Raw genomic sequence first — 27441 nt, 5'->3', positions numbered from 1 at the left:
TCATGTCCAGCTTTATTTTTGTTCAGACGTAAAGTGTGTTGATTAAATATTAATTACCTCAAGTATATAAGTTCGAGTTATCATCATATTATCATAAAAGCATATTTTTCGTGTTTGATTTGAAAAGTAGCTATTGTTTAGAAAGGCCTAAGTAGAATTTGTGACATTTTATTTTTTTAAACTTCAGAAATCTATGTATAATAACACTGTCATTTTTCTTCTCACACATTTATTTCTTTACATGAAACCGTGGATACAATTTTACAAGATATCGTAAACAATTAACAATATATGTATATAAATCGATAATTCTATATGCAAATAACAAACTAATATATTCGAAGTAAACAAAATACATAATATAATGATGCTCTTACTTATCAAATCACCTAACCTAACTCTATTGTATATTTATTCCCAACACCAAATTCTCTGTCAAAGCACAGAAACTTGTCTTACACGAAAACACCATAACGTCTCGCGAAATGGAATAATACAATTTATATTATAAGAGTTCTTTTGACGGTGAAATGTACTACTTGTTTGTCCTTTTATATTCTCTCTTATATGCGGCCATTAGATATATCATGATTTATATAATAAATTATATTATGTTGAGTTACATAAAGGTATATAAAAAAATACTACGTTAGATTCAGTTAAACGAAGGTCGTATATTAAAATCCACAAAATACAAGAACTTCGAAGCCTTTGAAGTACTCATTTTATGTTTGAAATTTATATGCACAAGTGCAAATCAAATACGAATACATTATCAAGTACTTTACTCTCAAATACTGTTGGTATATCAGTCTACAGAAGAAGAGAGATTAAATGTTACCCTTACTGTTTTATGTTCTAAGGTACACTTGTTTCGACTTGATTGGCTACTGTCAATTTGATAGATAAACTTAATATAATTCTGACTCAAAAATTAAAAGGTTATGAATTGTAAATATTGAAATACCAGTCGTCGCCCGGGATTTATAGGTAGACGATAGTTATACGAAGTAGACAGGAAGTTGTAGGGTTTAAATAGTAGTAATATGAACGGTAATGAGTTCCGTTTAATAAAATTTAAATAATCTTTGAAATAAAATGGGAATTAATATCAATCTTCAAAATACAGTATCGCTGTTCTAATAACCACGAGTCAGAAAAATAATGTACTGGAGGCCCCATTTAACGGTTGTTCTCCTATATTATCTCTAATTAGTTCTTTATTTATTTTAATACTTTCGTTTTTTTTCCTATCACTAATAATAATAAAGAAAAGTAGGTACGTTATTTTTTTAATTTTAAAAGTTATTGAAATGTAAATCAAATCCCAATACTGTGTTATGTTTTAATTATGCTGAATAATTAAATAACTCTTAACGTAGCTCTAATCTATCCCTCTTGCCTTTACTTAGCTGTTTACTTACTAGCCGAACGCCACAAATGCACTTATAAAGATATAAAAATGTATGTGATTTGCACGATATTTAATTATGTCGCTTTTTCTGTTAATAAATACTTACCTATTTATTAAATTGTTTTCACTTACATACGTATGAACATACTACTTGTACTATGTTAGAGATGTAGTGTATAGTGCATAATATTTAATCCAGATCATGAATAATTCTCAATAGCAGCCTACAGTCCTAGAATCTCAGAATATCGTGCTAGAGCCTCAGAATCTCTGATCGTATAAGATGAAAGTATTATCCAATTATAAGAGTGAATGTCCTCGAGGTTGGCTATGGCCAAATTTCGATCGGAAGAATTTATATTATAAATAAGATCTGATACCGTTAATGGCTTTGAAGGGCAAACAGACCGCCCTTCAACATGCTTACTTGTCCTCGTCTTGACCTTGACATTTGTATTCTGTTCAGCATATAGTATAAAATGTAATCATATAAGTTCATAAATAATAAGAAAGACAGTTACAAACTAGCATTAATAATTTAATATAAAACTATGTTAAAGACATTGGATGAATGAAATATAATAAACCACAAAAGCTCTCCTGGGAAACTGAGAGCTATTTAATAAAGGATTCAGAGCTTGATACAACAAACTGTTCCATAATGTCTCGGTGGATAAAAATGCTTTGTAAGAACTCAAGTTTTCTCAACTCAAGTGTGTTGTCCTTAGCCGCAGAGCAACAGACGAAATTAATTATGCAATTGAAAACACGAACTAGAAAAAACATTTTAACTTCACCGTCCTTGTTGAGGATTAACTTTTATATATATTCGATTCTCACCTGCAAAAAGCCTTATGTAATATTATATTCAATATCACAAGTGGAATTAACATAGCATTTTTGATATTAAATCATCTTCCCGTGAATCCTAGATGTAATATTAAGTTTTTCCAGTTATTTTCTATCTTCTATATTGAAGAACGCAAAAAATAAGTACAACCAAGAGGAAGAAGAATGATTTAAAATAGCGGACTTTCTTAAATCATAATTAATAATGTCTAAATTAAAAAAAATATATAATTAAAGAAAACAAATAAATAAATATGCAGTTAATAAAATAACTATATAGTTTTTATATTATTTTACATAGTATACGCACCATGCACAGTCGCATATACAAGAGACTGGTCCCATGTTGAGTGGGCATAAGAGACTCATGACTATGACGTCACGACATAGGAGTCAGTCTTACTCACAAGGTGCGTCAAGAGATATTTCATAATAAAAATTACCCAAGATTCATAAATACTTAAATCTTGAATTAAAATTCAGTACACTAATATCATATATTATTGTATATTTACAAGTCTAACTTAGTTCAATGTGAACGAAGTTTACCCTCTGAAGTCTAAACATATAAAGTTTAATGTCTTAGCTCTACACCCATACAGTCGGCTTTAAAATATATTAAGGTTAATGTGTCTATAAATCTGTACAAATAAATGGGGAGGTGTTTTTTGCTAAAGTAGTTTTTTTCAGTTAGGTATTAACGGAAAAAAATAATCTTAATTAATATAAATACATACATAAAGCGCTTCCCATTTATCCGCTTTTTATTTAGACTAATGACTTAAGCTTAGATTTCATGCTCTTTTAACAATATACGTATTGCAAATAATATTATATAAAAATATATTCAATTAGCTTTTATGATTTCGCTTCAACGCCACCTAGCGCCGAGTTATAACTCATGTGAAAGTATCAAAATACTTTTATGAAAAATCGCTCAACAGATGCGACAAAATACGAACACACAAGTATTTTTGTACACAAATATGTACACAATATATATATACTACAAAAATGTGTCTAGAGCTAAATATTTAATTGTTAGTACGAGGACAGTAAACAGCCAGTAAGATATTTATATAACATAAATCTAATAAACCTACTCGACTTTATAAAAAAAAAATGTATTTCAAAATAAATGATATTATAAATAATGAAAACTTTTCTCCTTAAGTGTACTTTCTTATGACACATTTAGCTAAGTGATGTGAGAGCCTCATTTTCCCTGAGTACTTACGCTTTGTTCTTGTAAACTGTAAATTATTTAAATATGTAATATAATTATATAAATTTAATTTTAAGAGACTTAACGTTGTATGAATACATGTGTACTATATTTTATATATGTTTGCGTGTAGTCGTTGCTGTGATGTTTTTTGTTCGTGTTTTTGAATGTTTGCGAGTTAATTATGGGCAAATGTGTTCTACTTTTAAAAATAACTGATTTTTTTAAAACAATACAAAAAAATGGTGATATCAATTTGTTGAAATGTACTAAATGAAAAAAACAAATTTTAACAACAAACAAATATTACATAGCTATCGATTTTGATCAATAATCATTAATTTTGAGCACAAAATGTGCACTTTACTTGGTGAGAGAGATTTGTGCAAGCCTGTCTGGGTAGGTACCAGACACTTATAAACACACACACACACACACACAACACACAAATAATGATATAGGTATATACGAGCTGTGCCCGCGACTTCGTACGCGTTTGAATTTAAGTAATCTGGATATTGCAGCGTGACTTTATTTTGATTATATATAATTTTAAAATACAAGTAACTTACTAACAGTATCTAAAACGGGATATTTACCATGTTACATGGTAAATATCCCGTTTTAGATACTGTTAGTAATAAAAATAACCATGTTAATTTAAAATCTTATATACAAGTAACTTTTTATTACATCAGCTATGTGATAGTGAAAGTCACGTCAAAATCGGTACAACCGTTCCACAGATTAGCCGGAACAAACAGACAGACAGATATACAAAAATTGTAAAAAATGTTATTTTGGTATATGTACCATGTAAACACACATATGTATTTAGTAAAAAGCGGTTATTTTAATATCACAAACAGAAACTCCAATTTTATTATAGGTATAGATATACCCTATTCAATCGAAGAAGCACTAAATATGAACGATCCTTTACATATCCCATGAGATTTGATAATAGCTCTGGTATTTTAGGGTTGATTAATATAATATTATCATACAAAATAGAATACTTCTGCTTCTCATATCTCATATGTGTCATCTGATATACATTTTAATTTTACTTCCTAATATCCGCTAATAACTTCGTCGATATTTATAACGCCATTTTCTCTCGACTCGACCGAATACAACGTCAATTGAACGTCAAAGATTATTTTTTGCCTTTAGTTTCTTCCTGTAGTTGGAATAAATATACTAATATTTAAAGGGTTTTAATTGAGGCAAGAGTTAATAATCGTCTACCGCTACTATCTATAAGCTTGTACAGTTAGTAACAATTCATTCATTAAATTATTTTGATTTATTATTATTAAAACCTCTACATAAGAGCTTGAGTAAACTTTGATGCAAATTGTTGAGACTGACAGATAGTCGGACATGACAAAATTATAATAGTAATGTCTTTGATGGAACCTTAAAAAGTAATTAACTCAAAAACGAAAACTTGAATGAGGTGTCAAGGAGTTTACAAGTATACTCCAGAGTTACAAAAGTCTGGAATCTTGTTGCAAAGTTTTTTAAATTTCATATTAAAAATGGTTCGTTTCAATGACTTCATGAATTTTGTAACACTGACTCTATATTTTAGAAGAACTTAAGTTACTATATTTTGTATTAATATCTTAATCAGTTTGTCCGTTCAAATATTTTTATTTATAAGGAACTACAAAACTATGCTAAGCGAGCTGATGTAACTTTGTTACTATGATAAAACAGCATTGCTTTGGATATAGCTAATATTAAAATATACTTAAAGTAATGATCATTAACATTTATATATCGTTCGGGTATTATAGATCTATTATATAGAAGGCGCGCCCCTCCACTTCAAATTACAAGATGTCTTAGTGAGCGTGAGACAACTCAGAGTAAAGACAGCAAAACAATATAAATTACATTATATTTGTTAAGTTTATTTTATTCAAATGCTTATAATTTGTGCGCCTTCGTGAGTGAATAGATCTATAGTCGATAAATCAAAATATAATAGTTGCATCTACCATGATTGCAAACTGACTGGGAATTCCACGCGTCCCTTACTCTTGATTGCGCGAGATTACGTCATATTTTATTTACAACAATTTATATAAATACTAGATGTAATTTAACAGCCAAAAAAATTAACTTTAAATGAATAATATACTAATAATTTATATATATATATATTTTTCATTATTACAATGATTAAGCTGATTTTAGTACAAAGTTATATTTATGTAACAGTGTGAAATCTGGAATATTCCGTATTATACTCAAAAATATTTTGGTATGACTATATTTTAATTTAAAGAATGAGTAAGCCAGCCAGAACGTACTATCAACTTTGGAAATAAAGTTGTTATTCCTAAGGTTGGTAGCAGTTAATAATATAAAGAAGAAACGAAGTCATAGTTCCCGAGCTACATATTATTTTCATATGTCTTTCTATACACAGAAAACCATCACGTATATAACCATCAAATCAAAAAATATTGAAAGTAATAGGATAGCAAAATGCCCTTTAAAAAATAGCTGACTCATTGAAACATTAACAGTTGAGATACTGAAAAATATGCTTTCCCGAGGGTATAATTTTAGGTAAGTTCGTACATTAACTTTTATCTTCGGAAGTGGGTTGGATAAATGTTGATGCAAGTACCGTTTTACCGAATCGTCCGAAATAAATGTATGTAATTACGGGATCACGTTACTCGCTGGGTTTTATTTCTTTGGTAACTATATATGTATATATTTTTCCTAAATGACTGAAAATAGTTTGGTTGGGTCCAGATGATAGAAATAGAAGATTTTAATCAAGAAAAAGAAGAGTTTAATCTTAGCAAATATTAATGAGTTTTTTCGTAAATGATTTGCTTTTTTTTTTATTTCCATGCAAGGTAGAGAGCAAATTTTCTATCGAATGGCATTTAACAAAAAAAAATGTGACGAACATGTTTTAAATTTTGAGAACTATTATATTTTTAACAATATTTTATAAATTAATTAGAGTCGAAATGGCCCAGTGACAGTAACGCGATGATTCCGGATTCAAAAGTACTAAATTTTGCTTAATTTATGTTTATATTTCATATGTGTGGTAAAACGAGCTTGAACCTTCTTTTCAAAGAGAGAAGAAACCTAAGCCCGATAGAGTGAAATTTACGGGCAGATACTTTTAAATTAATTACATAACTCGAGTTTCATAATTAATTAGTTAACGTATATATCCATTAATCGTAAGTAAGATGCTCGTGAAAATAATTTTCTTATGACAAAAATGCGTCTTATAGCAAAAATATTACTTATCATATCAATTAAATTTGATTTTCAAACAACTTGATTAAAAGAATCACTTTCAATATTATATTTACAACCCCTTTATACAATATTCACAAAGATTTAATATAGCATAGAAAAAGAACTAAGGCGCTCTATTATTATGGACTGGTATTCCAGACCTCCTCACCATCATCCCTCCCATTAGTGGCATTAAATATAGCGAAAAATCTGTTCCGCGCAAAAGGTGAAAGGCAGAAACAGGGAAATACGCATTTCGCTCCTAAATCATTGCGAGACAAGGTTAATGGGGTTGAAAACCCCCGCCTGCGGGCAGTCACGTAGCTTAGACGAAATTTAATAAATTCTACTCAATTACAATTCTTCGGGCTCACGAGGTGGTCTGTTTACATTTAATATTCGAAGAGGTAAGTTAATGAAACGACCGTCTTTAGCGCTAAAACTTGAATTTATATCGCAATAAATTGTAATAAGCACCGCCTACTACTGCTAAAGGCTTTCAAATCAGCGGGGGTTTCATTAAGAACACGAGCTAGTTAAAAATGACATCAAACACGAAATAGAAACCACACGTAGTACATACATTCTGAGTTCTATTTCTACCTATTTCCTTAAAATTAAGGCAAAAATGGTAAAGCTGAAAGTATACTTAATACTACTTTAAAAGGTAAATTCAAAACATGAGTACAGCATTTCCACATTATTTAGTTCTAAGGACTCAATGAAGCCTAGAAGTAAACACGCCACACTTACCTTATAAAGATAGAGCGAACGAGCGAGCTAAGTACCTAGTTAAAGTAAAATAGAACTATTTTAAGAAAAAAAAATTCATTATTTATTCTTATCCGACGATTTTACTGATAACATAATGTTTAAACGTAACAAAATTTTAAACAATAATTTCATTCTTATTGTTTTAAACGAGGACAATGATATTTCAAAGTAAATTAAGTAGTTATAATACACTAGCGACCCGCCCCGGCTTCGCGCGGGTGCAATGCTGCCACTAAATATACTACAGAATGTCTTACAATGTTCACAGTTTTCGATCGTTAGAAAATACAAGCCGCTATGTCCCTGCGTTTTAAATCTATAATATCTTCGAAAATATTCATTTACATTACATGCTGTAAATTTCCACATTGATCTGTATTAAATGAACAATGTAGTTAAAGTACTTAATTAGATAAGGAATAATGCTTAATTGCTTAGAGTCTATCAGAAGACCGCTCCGAGTGTGCTCGAGGCGTTGAAACGGCGGGAGCACTGGAGGACTCTAGTGGTTTGGCGTGACCGTTTCCGCGAAGAACAAGGCACGGTGCGATACAAGGTACGGCTAACGCGAGTCATTCTTCCGGCCTTCGAAGCCTAGATGACAAAAGAGACGCAACGACGAAGAAGCGCAAGTAATGACCGGTCACGGTTGTTTTAGAGAATATCTGTGTAAGATTGTACGCGAAGCAACGACTGTGTGTAAACAAATTGGCGTGCGTGGTTCCACAACTAAATTCTCAACATACCATCATATATATAACTCACAAAAACGAATTATCCACTAACCTATAGTTCATATTAAAAAGCTTATTTCAAATGAAAAATTTAATAGAGAAAATGATTACCTCATTTGATCGGGTATAACCGCTTTACATAAAGGACATTCTAGTCATTAACCACGGTAATCGCCACTCCTTTATATTCGGAGTTAATGGGTCTGTTCGGGGAGGAAAAATGACTGGTCTCGAACGAGCGCCGCGGGCGAGGATCTCTATTGAAATGTCTCTCAATGATAATAAAGACAGCTTCTGATAGTTAACGATTAATTTGTTAGGGAAATTGATCGACAGTGATGCGGTGATAATTAAAATTGCAGGTATACACTCATTTCTCTAATTTTAATTAATTAAAAACGATTATTATTTATAATCTATTACGATGTCGCTTTTACTTGTGACTTTCTTGTGTGACTGCAGCAAAAAATGACGACAAATGGTACGACGCGGCTGGTCCAAAGAATAAAGCAACTGACTATAAACAACTATAAACAATTTCAGTTTTTTTATATATAGGCGATTAGCGCATAGACATTGCCCATAGTCACCACTGCTCATAGATATTGATTAACAATTAATAATTAATATCGGTTAAGAAATATTGACAATTCCTTAGATAGAAACGAAGTTGTTACACTTTCTTACTAACCCTTCAATCGGAACACAACAATAGTAGCTATTGCTGTTTGGTGGTAGAATATTTGGGGAGCATACCCAAATGGGCTTACACGTAATTAAACCCTACCACTAATTAAAGAAGAAATTTCAATGGTGTTTGCACATACTAGTCCACGATAATATTATGTCTTCATTGAAATTCATGATGAATTTGAAGATTTTGGGGGCACAATCATTTAATGTTTAGAATATTTTAAATAATAATAGTGATTTATTTTTAAAGGTACTTAAAATGTTACTAAATCAAAATATTACCAGCACGTCTTACAATTAAGAGAATAGACTTTAACTAATATTAATTTGTAAGCGTTGATATAATCAGCCATTTGTTCCATTTAATTCAATGCTATTCGCAATTATTTGTTCCATTTATTTGTAGTTGAATTGGAACCGTATGCTTACACTGTATATAGGATTTGATAGAATCTTACGATCAGCTGCTTGTCGCCAAACATCCACTGAAAAATGCTTTGCTGGTGCGTTGGTTGCGCGCAACTTCAACAAACTATATCGTGTGTTCAAACATTGGAGTCGATTTTAATTATCTTCCTTATAAATATTATTACTCTTTAATTTGACAGATCCTAGAGCTAGAATTTAGAAGATTGCGAGCCTGGATAAGCGAAGTGGTGTTGATCATATTTTATTAATTAAGAAAACCTGCAACAGTCGGATGAAATTCTGCCACATGTATACCAATCAGTTTCCATCTGAGCAGCTTGGTGGAATCAGCTCTAAAAACTTATGCTCAAGAGAAGAAAAGCTTTTGCCCAGCAGTTAGATCTTACAACTCGACAGATTGAGATGAAGTAGCTCTATTTCACACTACCTGTAAATATGCTTTCATTTATTTGTGTATTTAGATTTACAATTATCAAGATTTATAAAAGAAGTACTTAGTTCGAAGTTTGTCACAAGACGTTAAAATAAATTACCTGCATCATTATTGAATCTATGCTAATCTAAACGACTATGGTTTAGCCCTTGAACCGTAACTAAATACTCTATCGGTGCCAGACAGTCAATCATTCTGTAGTACTTAACCAACCGTCAATGGGGATTACAGAGCGATTTTATATATCGCTAGCTTTATTGACAGTCTGTCTAGCAACAAGCTATAGGCTTAGTTTCAGCTTTTGATCCTTTGTCAGATGATAACTAATCAATAGAATATATATTATACGTTAATATAAATATAATAGTTACTTTATAATTAGTGATTTAACAATAATTTTATTTTAATATTATGATTAAAAAAATATATAATAATATATTTTGTAATTATAATTTTCATAAATTATTTCACATGTGTTAAAACGAAACAAGTAAAGTAATATTTATTTTATTTATTTAAAATATTTGTAATTTATTAATGAGGTCAATTTGCATAAAAAACTATTACATTTAAATTTTTACTGCGTCGCTTGCCAATTAATCTCCTTAACAAATTAACCGATAACTTTCAGAAGCCATAACTATTATTATCGCTAAAAGACCAATAGAGTTTCTAGCCTGCGAGGCTCGTTCGAGATCAGTAATTTTTCCTACTCGAACAGATCCATTAGCTCCGACAATAAAGGAGTGCCGATTATCGCGGGTAATGAAGAAAAGGTCCATTACGTACTGTGGCTATAGCCACTCAAGTAGGCATTTCATCGATTTGAATATTTTATACAATTAATTTCAGCTGAAGTTTAACTACAAAACTGCAAGTTTAAATGAACCTGTGATGAGTTCTTGTTCATGGTCCATCATTCTAAACGTCAGGTGCTGTCATCTTTCATCAATAATTCGTCAATGAATTCACCACCGAACAGAAATTAAATTTCTCGCTACGTTTTGATTCAGTTTCGAGGTTAGTGTGACTCTGGTATAAAAAAGGGACACAACATGTTTGATCTAGTGCTCTTCTCTTCTCTTCTCAAGTAGTTCTATTTCTTACAGCACCATTATCTATGGGTGAAGCAGTCATTAGGCCAGCATTAGTGCGTCCGCCTTTGAAATATTAATTTGAATATCAATATGCAAACAAACATACATCCTCTTAGAAATAAAACTTAAATCTACCTGAACATTTAGATCTACCATCAAATTGAGTATTACTTATAATCGAATTTCAGCATGGAACAGTCTGCAAATGTGAATTTAATAACGGGTTTTGACTTTTCAAATAACGCTTAAATAAAAATAAGGCTTCGTCTACAAAATCAATTTTAGCTTTTTAAACTACATCTGCACACTTAACATTTGCAAACGATGTGGAAAGTGCTCACAAAAATTTCAGTTCAAATTTTGTCACAAGGCCAAGGCACGTAATGTATTACGGAAGAATTTAAATAGGACCAAAGCAAGTTTGACTTTAAAAATGATAAACACTTTAATATCAGACAGTTTAAATGGAATATTTTTCCACGTTTATTACTTATTCTGTCGTAAATTCTTATTCACTGAGTCATTTAAACATTTCAATCAACTCCAATCAATAATATAATAATCGATCTAAGAAAAGTTTGACACTTTTCAATAACCATTGATTCAAGTCTTTTGTTTAAAACGATCCCTATCGCCGGACAAGTCAATCGGAATGTCTGAAAACATTTAATTTGAAATAATAGTCGTTAATATTTTTGGTAATGTACGATGTAGAAACGTAAAGATTTCTGAGTGTCACACAAAATGCACCAGACAATCATTATCAAAGCAATTTAGAACTTCTATATTAATAGTCTACATTATAGTACATCATTTGTCAAACAAAGCCGAGTGTTTCATACATTTGGGATTTTTCTGCGAATCGACAATCGCTATGCGACTATGTCTAAAATTTTTCGCTGAATTGTAGTTCACTTTTCGGCTTGTAAGCGAATTCACGATAAAAAAATTGTTATCCCAACTAATATTAGTATGTAAAAGTGAGTTTATTTGTTGGTTACGCTCACGAGTTAACTACTCAACCGGTTATCATAAAATTTTGCTGAAAATAAAACGATACGGTCAGAGACTATATCACTATAACTGTCAAGACTTTAATATATTTTGTTTAACGCCATATTTCAATATCCACTTATCCGAATACCTAGACCTAGCTCTTTATTCAATCAAGATTGATGTCCAGCAGTCGAATCGACCACGGACCGAGGGTCGTAATAAATGGTTCACTTGCCATCCATTCCATTACAAGTTAATCACCCCGCGGTAATACGAAACTTGACGCTTGGTTTGCTAAGAATGTGACATATTGCTGAAATAAAGCTAAGTGTTGAAGTAGTCACGTAACATTTGGACTTCTAAATTTTTTTGGAACTAATTTATCTTTTAACGTAATCGTGTTTTATTAGAGTGTTTTATGGGAATATTGGAATCGAATTTATATTGTCTCTCTAGAAATATATAATATTTTTTCCAGACGTCGAAACAGCAGACTGATAGGATTGATACTCATCGTATAATATTTGTTACAAAAACATGAAATTCACGCATCAAAAGTCTAAAAAAGGTTAAACCTAGAAGCTCTGTTGCTTAAATAATTCTATTATAGACAACATAATAAAAAAATTCATTTATTATTATTATTACCCTTTCAAAGTCAGGACGTGTAATTTATATAATATAATTTAGTTCAAATTTCAAAATGGTTATCTTGTCCAGATAAATAACTAATGCCGCCATTACCGTGTTGGCGTAATTAATTGTTCATATTATCAATTTACTAATATTATTGCTTTGACGGCTTTTATTGTGAAGGCTTAATTACCGTATTCGAATTACAAATGATTTTAATTAACTTTTATTATGCCATTTGCTTTGAAATTGAGTAACAGGACATTTGAAATGTTTTAGTTTGAAATTTGCTAACTAATTTAAATGCAAGTCGGACTTATAATATGGGACTCGAATTTTCACCGCTCACCAATTTACCATACCTAAGTGAAATAGTTATGTGCGAATTTGATTGATATGTTATATGCGGTAGACGTAACGCAAACGCCAGTACTTTTTTTTTGCAAGGGCAAAGTGATCGAAAGTAGTTTCATAATCTTGTTATAAGTCAAGATATAACATAAAATTGACTGTTCTTGTCGTCCAATGCCCTGAATGGTTGTCAGATTATATGTAACGAGGACAGCCTGCTCATTTCTTAGAGGGCGGTAATGCACCTGCAAGTTTGTTGTTGCATATATCCATGGTCGGTGGTAGCGATTTTCCATCAAGTGAGCCACTGCTCATTTGCCACCGTTACCTTAAAAAAGTATTTTAGTATAACGATCATATAGGCGAGATGGCCCAGTGGTTAGAACGCGTGCATCTTAACCGATGATTTCGGGTTCAAACCCAGGCAGGCACCATTGAATTTTCATGTGCTTAATTTGTGTTTATAATTCATCTCGTGCTCGGCGGTGAAGGAAAACATCGTGAGGAAACCTGCATGTGTCTAATTTCAACGAAATTCTGCCACATGTGTATTCCACCAACCCGCATTGGAGCAGCGTGGTGGAATATGCTCCAAAACCTTCTCCTCAAAGGGAGAGGAGGCCTTTAGCCCAGCAGTGGGAAATTTACAGGCTGCTAATGTATGTAATGCTAATGATCATATACATGGAAACTAATGAGCACACATCATCAACATAATCAAGAAAAAAATCTAGGAAATTTACATACTTATACAACATAATATGTAATCATCGAACTGCAGCATAGTATCTTGGTGTAACAAGCACAAATACTTCATCTAGTACATATAACAAACACATAGATAAAAAGCTGTCATTTTCATTTAAGATTTTATCTCCACACACCTTAAATGTAAGGGTCTATATACACGCGCTATTACATTACTAATATACTTTAGTCAGGGCACACGTCACATTTAGGAGAAAATATGAATTGGACCCTAATTCGTTTCACGTCTCACTCTTACACATGCCTTTATATAGCTGTCTCTATCTTTAATATGACACTTTCAAAGTGAAGGCACGTGTCCCACTGAGTTCTGGTATTACGGCACGATTGTTATAAAGAGTTGAAATTATTTTTTTAATAGAATTGTTGAATAAACTTTACGTGACATTTATTTAGTCTAAAATATTATAATTATAATATTTTGAACGATTTATCGCTTAAGGTTTTACATTTAAAATTATATTTTTAGATTTAATTTTAGATTCCTATAATAAAAATATTATATTTTTTTAATAAATATAAGTATTTATTAAAAAATAATAATAATAATCATTGTAATATATATAAATAAAGTAGTTGTAATTTTAATTTTCGCAATTGCATATACATAATTATGGATAATTGTTAACTCCCTATTCTAAAGGCGTAAAAAGTTTTTTTTTAAATGGAATACATTAATGCTTTTTGATTTAAAACAGTAGTTTATTCCAAGATATTATAAAACAATAAATCCTGTCCTACGATAGGGTTTGTTTGTTCTGTTGGTTTGTGTTGTTGTGTCTAATGTGTGACAAACCCAGGCAAGCACCACTGAATTTTCATGTGCCTAATTTGAGTTTAAAATAAGAAGGAAAACATAATTTCAACGAAATTCTGCCACATGTGAATACACCAACCCACATTGGAGCAGCGAGGTGGAATATGCTCCTAACCTTCTCCTTTAAGGGAGAGGAGGCCTTAGCCCAGCAGTGGGAAATTTACAGGTTGTTAATGTAAAAAAAATGTAATATTTACGTTGACTTAAATAGTTTACATACATTAGAATTTTTTCCTTATAGTTTTTGGTTTATTTTAGTAATTAAATTATATTATAATTATTTTTATATGTCAAAAAACCATTAACTATTTTCAATAGTTAATATGTTTCAAATATTGAAATTCCACCTCTGTGGTCTATTTACTATTTAACTTTATCTTTCCATATGTGATATTTAATCTTGTAACTGAAATTTAAACGAGTTTCATGGTACTAATTACGCTGATGCAATGTTGATGTTGGTGAATACAATCTAGTATATGAACAATTCAAATGGAAATTAGAGCATTTAAAATTACTGTAAACGTCAAAGGTATTCTGGTATTTAAGGAAATAACTAGAATATTGGAATTGTGTTGCTGAATTCAATCTTATTTCGCGTAAACCTCCATGACTTACAACATCACAAAGAAGCAATATAAAAAAGTAATAAACATTTATATGAAAAATATTTACAATAGAATAATAATATGTAGAACGTAAACGTAAATTTATAAGTTAGTCATATTATATTCTTATTTCAACTATTAATTGATGTAACTTAAACATCACAACAAACGTAAAATTACTGTTAATGTATAGAATTTTGAAATGTCATGGTTGTTAATATCTTGATTGCTAATTGTCAAATGGATAATATGAACCATTAAAGATGAAATATTTACTTAATTCACAAATGTGGTTCTGTAGATATAAAGAGTTAAAAATTATTCTCCTATTATTAATATTTGGCGACGCTGTCTTAAAATAAGATACTTTTAGAAGAATTACTGGCGGGGCTTTATAATTAATTAATAAGACGAATATATAATATTTAATTTTTTTGTATAATATATTTCACCAGTGAACTCATTATACGTTAATTATCCACCAAAACCAATTCACCCAAATCGAAATAGTTTTATTTAGCGACTCAAGATAAAAAGTATATCTTCTCTATACCAAGAAATAAAAGGTTACTGAAGAACAATTAAAAAAACTAGGTCACTGCATCCTACGTCCACGCGATCTCACTCAGTTTAATAAAGCTTACAAACTTCAATACAAAAGCAACATTGAACTATATCTGCAGTATTCTATAACCTTTATATATAGTTATAAAATTCTTCGAAATTCCACAAATTCATCCATTCCTTAGCCCGTGAACCCTAAGAAGCAGCAATTATAAAACAATTAAGAACCTCGCGTGCAGGACAAGCTTGTTGGGGCGTTGCAATTGTGTGGAGTTTCGGCGTATTCAGAAATTTCTGAATTCCTCGTTTAATTATAAATTTGACGTCCTAACGTGTTATAATATGAGGAATATTTGAACAGATTAATTTATCATTGTTATGTCCTTTAGTCATTAGTGTCGAATTAAACATGCAGTTGATTAACATTTAATAAAATTAATCGGAGTAGAACATAAGCAACCGATATAGCTTTAAAAAATACCGTTTTGTAACAACAGTCCACTAATCGTGATTATTTTATTCAACATGAAATACTGATGAACTATATAGTGGCTGGAAATCAGTAAATATAGCTTTGGTCACCATCTTATCTGATGGATCTACGACTAGAAGATTGTGGCACTTTTCAATTGAGAGCAACAAGTATTTGAGGTTAATTCTCTCGCCACTTTGCTGCGTTTTAGTCAATATATTGCTGACTCCTCCACTTTTCTTGAAGATATTTACTTTTATCGTCGAGCACAAGTTAAGCACGTGTAAATCTCAAGAGTGCTTATCTCACTTTGAACCTATGATTTTGGTCCAGATATATGTTTAATTTATTCGAAAAATTTATACAGTTTTATCAACAATTTTGTTTTTTCAACTCACTCTAAATTGTATGCTAACATAATTATTGTAACATTAAGCCCTCCGCATAAACATGAATTCAATTACTCTCTATTTGCAATTTTATCCATCAAATTGTTTAACCAGATAATGATATAAACTAACATAACATACGTCACTAATACTTTAATTTAGTAAATTTAACATAGTATATTAAGCTTAAAAACGAATTAAAAAACATTATCTATGAAATATACCTAGCTACGTTGTATACCTTCAAGTTGCAGCCAAATAAAAACATGATGGTGGGGAATTCGGTAAGGAAAAATGCGTCTCTGTACATCAATGTTCACCATGTTCAGGACAGTAATAAAATGAACATGGATACCCAGGTAGGAGTTTTGGGGTTAACTTTGCGCTCACTACTGTTAGGGGCAAAATGAGCAGGCAGCATAAAGCAAACAACATCCACCTTCGCTGTGGACTTTTGCAACATACGGGGATTGAATTCCAACTCAAACGCCGTTAAAATTCATATTGAAACGGCGGAGCCGGCCTTGCTTATTTGATCATTATCAGTACCTGACAATAATGGCAATTTATATTCAAACATCATTATAAACATTTATTGATTCAATTATAATTTTAGGCCTCATTTTACAGAACAAATTAAGAATAGATGTTGAGTTTTTTTTTGTAAATTTATTTCTTAATATATATAGCTGTTATTAATGTATAAATTTAAAGAAATTAAGATATTGACTGTTGCTTCTCAATATATATTCTGTAATGTTTTGTATGTACGGAAAAATATTAATGTTTTTATGAGAAAATGTGATTTACCAGACCAACAATCTATGATATAGAATTTTATTTGTATTAATATGATTTAATTTGATATTTACAAAGTTTAATGTAAGAATTTTCTGTGGTTTTTAAGATACAGCACAATTTTATCATCATTATTTGCTAGGAACCACCTTTTTTATATATTTCCAATGTTCGATATTAAGCATTTGGTTCGTGTTGATTTTAGAACTGAAAAAACTCAAATTGTTTACTATATTCAAACGCTGTATAATTTATATACAATATAATTTATAGAGCATTTTCAACATGCGAATGTTTTTACAATTGAGAAATTGTTTTTGAAAAACAGGAATTCAATATTTGAAAACTTTAAAACACCAAGAAAGTAAACTTCAATTTATGTCGCCAGCATCCAACGGAACGGAAGCTGAACGATTGACGTACATTCCACGTATATTGCTTCATAGCCATTTTAGTTTCTTTGGTGATATGAAATTAAAGTTTATATTGACGTATGTGTCGAGTAACGAAATACAAAACTTTTAATATCAGAAATAGATTTTATGGGCGTGTCTTTATAAGTCTAAAACATATACGTACATGACGAAGTGACTTTACTTGTGAAGTGATTTTACTGTAAAATAATAATACATTTTTATAACACAGTACATAATTTTTTTATTAATAATAAAATAAAATCACTTTTCATAAACATCAAAAGCTAGAATTTGTATAATAAATCAATACAATAAAATTAATTACTCATTTCACGATATGCGGCGTTTTATTGTGCAATAAAAATTGTTGAAATAACTTATACAAAATGTTATCAAGCTTTTTATCAAAGGACGTCCTTTATAGACATTAAACAAACAATAAAAGCTACAATCATTTAATATCAATCGTTTGTTTAGGGTCCCCTAAACAAGTCTACAATAAAATCACTGCTACCCATAACATTTTATTACAGAGGGCAAGTCAACACTAGTGTAATGTAATGGACTTGAACGGTAGTTAATAGGTGTTAGGCTATAATTATTTTTGCAAACACATTACAGGCTTAACTGCAGAAGTAAAGGCCTGTTCACATTAAGAGAGATTTATACGACACACGTGACAGTTAACGACAGTGTTGAAATAATTTTAAGGTGTAGTTACTTGATTAATAGATATTTTAATTTTATTTTCAAGTCTTACTACTTAAAACTCTGCAACTGTTGCGGAAAAATTAGGCCGTGTCTTAAGTAGAAGTACTGGCACCTCCCTACATGACTCCGCTTTGAAAGTACACATATATGGGGGTTGTGATGTCTAAGTGGTTATCCGGACTTTATACTACATTTATCATGCAGGTTGAAGTATAGTTGAACGAATTTATGATTATTCGTTCTATTTCAACTGTAAATAAGTATCGAACATAAACTGATATTACTAATTATGTGTCATAACGTTACAAGTTATATAAATATTAAATGGAAAAAAATCCATCATATCGAGATTGTCATTGTTATACATCACCATCGGTAAAAGATTTAGATATATGTCACGATAGTCGCCCTCAGTCCAATCGAAAAATAAAGTATTTTGTTTGTGCTCAGTTCTAATTTTATGGAATATTTTATTGGTTCTTATAATTATATATATAATAGTCACAAAATGTATTATAATAATTATTATAACTTCTTATCTCTAATTATTGCTTATCTTTATTTTATATTTTTAATACGTATTGTGTAATATTATAGTGTAATATTGTATCTACTATTTGTTGTCCTAATGAAAATAAATAAATAAATATATTCAGTTACGAAAGCGCGCCCCTCAAGTTTAAATTATTATCGGTGTGAATATGCGTGAGTGAGTGACGCAGGTGCTTACAAGATGCCTTATTATGCGTGAGATGACAGAATAAAGATGACAATTAATGCATTTAACGCGGAGAGGCGTACCGTTGTGAGTTAATAGATCTGTATAAATTACCTCAACTTTAACATTTAACCAATAATTATATTTTTGAAGGTTTAATCAATTATATCTAAGTAACTCTTACTTTAAATACCGTTGCTTGTTCTATTTAATTGCCATATAAGTCTTCGTCGATCGATGCCGGTTAATACAAGTACGTATGAACTCACCTTTAGAATGTTTACAAAAGTTTTGAATGAAATAGTGAATAATAAAAAGATATAATGTATATTATAATTTTATCGTCTCGACTTAATAAAAGCTTTGTATGAAAGGAGGCCATTATGACAGCTTTCAACTTCCATTAGCACATTATAGTTGTATACTTTTCTATTAAAGCAAGAAAATTATTTCAAAACATACAAGCTCTAGTAATTGTGCTTTTAGGTAAATTACCATTTCTATAAAATTTTATTCGTGACCTATATATTTTTTGATTAGAAAAGTGCTTGAGTTATTATTATTTTTTTAAAGTTATTACATCTGTGAATTCTACGTTATGCATGTTAGTTTAAGAAATTTAATTATAACATATTAAAATGAGTAGTAGTTTAAAAGTGTACCTTAAAGTTCAAACTAAAAAAGTATATTTTTTTTAATAATTTAATATTGTTAAAATTAAGAGATATGACTACCTCGTATCTTTTTTTGCTTCGTTTGTCCGATTTTTAATAATAATAAAATATTTTTTTTAGAACCACAGTCTACTGATACGGAATATCTTCCCAGAAAAATTAATTCTATAAATGTCTAGTTTAATATACGGCTTCTCACCCAGAATAATGAAAGAGGTCCCGGGGGCTACTCAGTTAACGGTACCGTTAGGTTCAAGAGCGATATGAGAGAAAAACAATCGATATGGTACTTGTGTAGTTTTTAACTTTTTTAATTAAAAAGAAGTCATTCCCGATATCGAGAATTGTAAATTTTATTATATTAAAATAGATTAATTTTATAAACGCAGGAAGAGATGGTCTAGTGGTTAGATCCTAATAACGTAAACAAGATTACAGGCTTAAACCAAAATAAAACATTGCGACCTTAGCATTATATCAAAGATTATTGAAGTAGTATATGATAAATTAAATTTTATTCTAATTTCAATCCATAACTTTTTTTTATGTATTATGTATGTCTTAGTGGAATTATTGTTTTAATACATGACGTACTCGTATATAATATGATTAGACATATTAATCGTATAGAAATATTCAATACCAGAAATTAATATTTGAATTTGAAGTTATACTAAGTAATATAATTTTCAAACACCATTCACAGTATCAACATATACAATTATTAATGCTAAATCATATTTTAACTGTGGTTACGACTACAGTCTTGAAGCTGAACATTTTTTAATTAGATATTCTCTTTACTCGGCATTTTTTGCTGCACAAGGCTTGATGTAGTTATTAATAAAATTACAGACGATGAATGTGAAATTAAAGTTCCAATTTAAGAGTATTGCTTCTATATGTAAATTTTGAATGCATAAAATATTGAGTAAATAATCGAGTGTTGAGTTGAACGTAATTTAATTTTTTTTAGAGCATAGGTATATATTATAGTAAGTTAAAGTTTATTCTTTGTTTTTTATTTAAAAATTATGTAAAGTAAGTATTTTCTACCACAAATATTTAATCGCTTTACACTTGAACATTTTCATGTCAAATATAAATAATACAGGGGGTATTATATATCAGCATCGTAAAACCAAATCATAAACTGAAAACAGATGTTGCGTCCCTTTTCAACACACGTAGAATATATAAGTAAAAAAGAGACAAATGTCAATCAATATATCTGTTGATAATAAGTAATCTGATTAGAATGTATCACGATAAGTTTTCATGACAAGTAATCGTAATATTGATATTCAAAGGTTTATGATCTATAAAACAAGATAATAAGTAAATGAATAATGAACGTTCAAAATATCGTAAAGATACGAATGTATACGCCAAAGTTTTTATATGATAAACACGAGGATCTCAAAAGGCTAGGCTGAAATTCAAAGAAATTTGTTTTCACATGTTTGTGTTTAACAACTAAAGCGATAAACGACGATAAGTATCGTTAACAAAATGTTCAGATAATAATTCTTAGTTGTTAGAATATGATATAACGAAAATGAGAGTTTCTTAACGGTGCTTAGAACATGTGATACTAGATCGAGCATTGTGGATCCAACCATAGGTAAGATAAACTAATATCGTGAGGAACCCAGTATGAGTTGAAAACTATACTACATGTGTATCGTGTATCTATCAGTTCGTATTGGTTCAGCGACGTGGAATAAAACTTAAGCTTTATAAATAAGAGGACAGGAGGTATTTATGTAACATGGGATGTTTACAGGATGCGACTTTAGTCGGGGATTGGGCGATACCAAATATCAATTGTATTGTAATTAAATACACTAAAATATTATATGTATATTCAAGTTTGTCGGTGTAAAGGGTACTCTGTAATTTCTGTAGTGCCTTTGTATATAAATGAATAAATGTTAGGAGCATCAGGTGGCTCATTTCGACGTATTTTTGCCTAGAAAAATAAATAGAACATTAAAATAAACTTAAAGAGTATCTTCATTTCAAGTTATTTCCAAATTCAGTTCACCTAAAGTTTTTATGAGAAACATTCATGGCACAGGTTTTTATAAAAGTATGGGGCGTGAATGCGTCAGTAAAGTGTTCCGAACGATTAAACGCTTGACCTGCCGCTTGCGTATAATAGCCTGTTAGAGCTGAAGAAAGGTCTTAGAAAAATATGTTGGCAGATTTATAATCTGACTCTTTTAGTGTAAAGATTGCACGTTAGATTTCACTTGTAAGGTTCACTTCGAGTGTTGAAATGTTTAAACTTTTATCCAAACCCAAACAGATATTAAGGAGATATTTGTATTTTTAAATTATTTATCTTAATCCGATGGATAAATTTAAGTGTATTATTAAGACTCACTGTAATAAAATTTAAAAGTAAGTAAAATAAATAGTCTTTTTCAGTTATTAATTGAAATTAATAAGAACCTCATTGGAAATATTGACCTATGAGGCAAAGCTAGCATAATATGCAGAAAATAACTTATAGCAAAACCTTCTAGGTAGATTCCAGTTACAGTCTGAGTACCTAATACGAAATATAAAAAAAAACTAAGAAGTCAGACTTTACATACAGGCTACATGTGAAATGTATTCATTACAGCCTTTCCACGCTCAGAACAATTAAACTTGAAAACAGTAGATAAAATGTTATTTATAACACGTATTCATTAATGTCGACGTCTACATCTAGACCAGTACTACAGTTAGCAGTGTAGCGTGACGGCAAACTACAATCAACGAGAATCGGTACACGTGACTGATTGGTCTAAGTTGGATAATTACGATCTTTGGATAACTGTTAATTGTATAAGATTACCACATGATATTCGAAATTTAAACATTAGTTAAATATTTATTACTATTATTATTAAGAGCTAAGTGTTTTCAAAGTTCGAAGTCATTTGAAGGGTATTTTATTAATAGTATAAATAGCTGTAGAATTGTAACATTGAACTAATGGCATTTTTTTAATATGATGTAATTGTTTTGTATACTTTAATTTTTAATTATATATTAATTATTATTTGATTATGTTTATTTATACCTAGAATTATATTGAGGCTTTATGAATTTTGGCTTCAATAGACAAAATATTTGACGGTTGTTTCCTATATTTTCGAAGCTTACTTTCAATGCGTTGAAGTTTTTATGCATGAATTGAAAAACTGTTTGCTTTTTCCGCTTAATCCTAAACTTTAAGCCACAACAAAATAAGGTTGTATGCAAAGCAACCAGCTAATAGAACCTGCTGTAGTGGCGGAGAAGCACGCCTTTTGAACCGTGCCTCGATTTTACTGCCTCGTAAAATATGGGAATTCAAGACAAGAGATTTACGTTTTCCGATTGGTTTTTTCTAAGGTCGTTTTTTATTTTATTTTTTTATCGCAAATACTAGTCAGTAAGGGTTTTACGATTTAAAATGTTAACAACGACGTCAGTACTAAAAAGGATTCATGGGAGAATAATTATGAATTGTCAGAAATGTACAATACAAATCCATAAAACAATTACCATCAAATTAGTTCGGTCTATCAACTTACATATTTATAAGGTAAATGATTTCCCGCAAAATTGTTATATTGTATATTATTAGTTGCATGATACTTGTATTATTGTATTTAAGTACTTATAAGTAAGCCTTTTGAATTTAATCGTTTGTCAAAATAACTAAAAGCTATTTTATGGATTTATTCAATTCAAAAACTATCAAACAAAAGGTTCAAAGAGTATATTCAAGGTCAAAATATTTATACAACTCCAACTACAGCCCTAAATTAAAATGGTTCAGTCAGTAGAGAGGAAAACGGCCAAGCAAATTCAATTTAACGGTTGAACCAGCATCGACACGAGTCCATTAGGGGTAAGTGAAGAAAAACGTCTATAACAGATGTTAATTAATCGTATAAATCCGTGAAAAAACGATCGTTTTTCGAGTCGTAATTTCCAAATGATCGATTAAGTCCTTTTTGGCGGTTGTTGACAACAATTAAGTTCCATTGTCCTTGTAATCATATTATTGCTAAATATTCTTTTTTTTTTGTATTTTTATTTAGCGATATAAATATTTAATTTCTTCCTACCTGAAGTCTTGATTTTAATCCTAATCTATATTAATATTATAAATGCAAAAGTAACTCATTCTGTCTGTCTGTCGCTCTTTCACTACCAAGTGAATGAACCAAATTTGATGAAATTTGGTATGAAGTTAATTCGAACTCCAAGGAAGGCTATAAAGATAGGCTAGTTTTTTGCTTAACATTCATGTCAATACGAAACACTCATTATTCTGCCCATACTTACAATGATATATACTTTGAAGTAAATACCAACTCGAATACTAATATCAATGCACTACAGGGCATAATTTATGCTCTTACACCAGTAAAAAATAATACTAATTTCGCTCTCCAAAACTGAAATATATGGTGCCAATATTATACCCATTAATACTAATGAAACCGTTGATGTTCAAGCAAAAAAATATATCATTAATTAAACAGATGACTGTCGTCAAGGCACTTTGAAGCCATTTCATATTTCCATATTTTTCCACGCATATTAATTACGCAGTTAACGTTTGGGGAACATTAGCTTAATTTGATAGCGGATAGCGTTTCGATTTTATTAATTTCACCGATCGCTTTGGGACATGAATTAAATATATTGAATGAGTCATTTTTTTTAATTAAATTAATTTGTTTTATTAAATTTTATAGAATTAAATTAATATATGGTAGTATTTTATTTAATATAAGTCCATTACAATCGTTGGTTTTTTATTATTGAATGAAAGATAAGCAGTTTAGTGAGGAAAATAAGTCCTTTGTAATTTCAAATTTTAAAAAAATATTTAGACTCCATAGACTGAAATTCAAGAAAACATTTTTTAATTAATATACATTTTTAATCAGAAATTTAAAAAAAAAAACATTTTTTCATTAATATACCTTTATAATCAGGGTTCAAAGTGAAATAAAACATATTCATTTTACATTTCGAATAAAGTTAAATATACATAAATGTCAAACGTGTTCGCACTCATACTTGAGATTTTCATCTCTATTCTTACAAAATTTTTTTAACATTGGTAGGCCGACGAACAAATGGATCTCCTAATGATAAAAGGTCCCTCATTGAGACCGTTAGAAATTTTAACGATTACTTACAACATCATTGCAGTACCAAACCTGATGTTATCTTATGTCTAAAGGTACACAAACTGATTCACCCTTTAACTCGAAACAGAACAATACAAAACATTGCTGTTGTCGATAGAATATTTATGATGACGATGCCAACAGAACCCTGCCAAGTAATGCTATTATATAGTTTTTAGCTTGTAATACATTATATATTTAAACTAATTGAGTAATCCGATTTTGGTTTTGGTTATGAATTATGTAAAAGGTTAAAATGTAATAAGTTACGTATGTTAACCACTGGACTACCAAATAAATAACACATAAATTTATTTACATCAGTAAAGTTATTATAAAATATTTTTGTTTTAATTTCAAAGCCACTTCCATTGGATATATACAGGTGAGGTCACATGGGAAGTGAATATTATAGATTCCTGCTATAGATATCAGCATGTCACAACCGCCGCGTGTTTTTTATTGACCTTAGGGTACAGGTACGCTGACGTGTCCACCTGTTTCGATCCAATACACGCATTGAATTCGGGACAGCTCATCATTTTTATTATTGCATTTATTTTTACAACGCAGCTTTTGCAAGTGGTTCGTTTATACAAAATATGTCATATATGTGTCAGATGGAATCGTTTAAACTTTTATTTTTGGAAACAAATTTTTGCTTATATTTTGCATAGTGGTTCCAGAGTTTGAGTTTTATTTAATTTTTTTCTATGTATGTATTTACGTAAATTGATGATTTTTTCTTTATATATCGAGAACAAACCATTTTTATCGTTTAAATTATCTTTAAAACCGTATTGATATATTTCAAAAATATTTTTTTAGAATTTTCTTTCATATATACATTATATATTCATATATAAATATAAAAATCCAAAAAAAGAAACAGAAACCGTATTCAAGCTGAATACACATTTCAAATTAAAACTTAACGATGTCCATTACCAATAAAATTGAGCTATACTGAACCAACGCGTAAATAATAAATAATACCGATTCATAAACATAAAAAAAAAAGAAATATATATATACATTCTATACAAATGAACCGGGAATTATGTTCATTTTTAGGTAAGTTGAAAAAGATTATGTAAAATGTTGTGTTAAAAGAACATGTAATTCACACTTATCAATAGTTTAAATTTGAAGGGGGTAGAACTGCGAAATATAGGTTCACATATTATTATGATATACTAAAACATTATCTAAAATAGGTTTCATTTTCTAATATAAGCTTATGTATACTCATTTAGTAGTTTTTTTTAGTAAGGCCTAAGTAAAGAAACGACTGCTCATATATTAGTATTTACTAGTTAGTAAAACTAGATGCAAGCTAGTCAAAATGTCCCCGAAAAATCAGGTATGATCGTAGTTATAATCCTTAAATAAATAGTATTATTGTTGCAAAAGTTTAAAGTGTACAAAATAATTTATTTCTATTACGAAATGAACAAAATTTGTTTAGGAATCAACACAGCTAAAGATAAGTATTTGATATTCATAGCCACTTGTAATGCTACGTAATTGAAACCTCGTGAATATCCATTGAGGTAGTCTATCCAAAAGTAATTAAATCACATCTATAATTGGTTTGAGCGCCTTTGAAATTTAATTATATAGCTCTGGGTTTACATTGAGTAATGAAATTAAGACGACCAAGAAAATGTCATTCAACAAATCCTCAAGTTCTGAAACCTAATATATGAAAAGTGATTCTGAATCAGCCAAAATTTCCCTGAATAAGCAACTATCATACCAAGGATATATAGTAGCTAGGATTCCATCCGCAAGTCCAGATTTTTAATCCGTGGGTCGGCTGAAATTGGAACAGAGAGATCTAAACATCTAATTTGCAGATACTTACTAAATAATACTTGCGAAAATTATTTGCTATATCTACAATTCGGTAAGAAAAAACTGTTAAATGTATAAACATATTAAGAAAAACGAATTTCCTTGATAAAACAAGTGACTTTTCGTGAGGGAATCTACACAATTATTATAAATTCTGTCACATGTATTTAACCGATGAACTTGAATTAAAAAAAAAACCTTATAATTTAGTATAGAGCTTTATTCTCAATCAGAAAGAAGGATTAAACCAAGCAATTGAACATCTATGTTCTGTCACTTTTTATGCAAAATACATTTTTATAACATAAAAATATTATATAAGCCGAGATGCTTAGACTACATTAACCGAAGATTGCATATGCATAATTTTTAAACACAAAGTCATGTCGTGTTTAGATATATATCATATCGTGTTTAAATAATATTATCTATGTGCAAACATCCAAAATGGAAAGGAAAAAAGAAGCTAAAGCGCCAAAACTATTGTTTTGGAAAATGAGATTCGATTTTTTTTATTGTTATATTGTAGCTTTACAGACATTTTATC

This window comes from Vanessa tameamea, chromosome 3 (assembly GCF_037043105.1).
Source record: "Vanessa tameamea isolate UH-Manoa-2023 chromosome 3, ilVanTame1 primary haplotype, whole genome shotgun sequence".
Lineage (NCBI taxonomy): Eukaryota > Metazoa > Arthropoda > Insecta > Lepidoptera > Nymphalidae > Vanessa > Vanessa tameamea.
The sequence above is the reverse complement of the archived record's forward strand: the minus strand, read 5'-3'. Positions refer to the sequence as shown.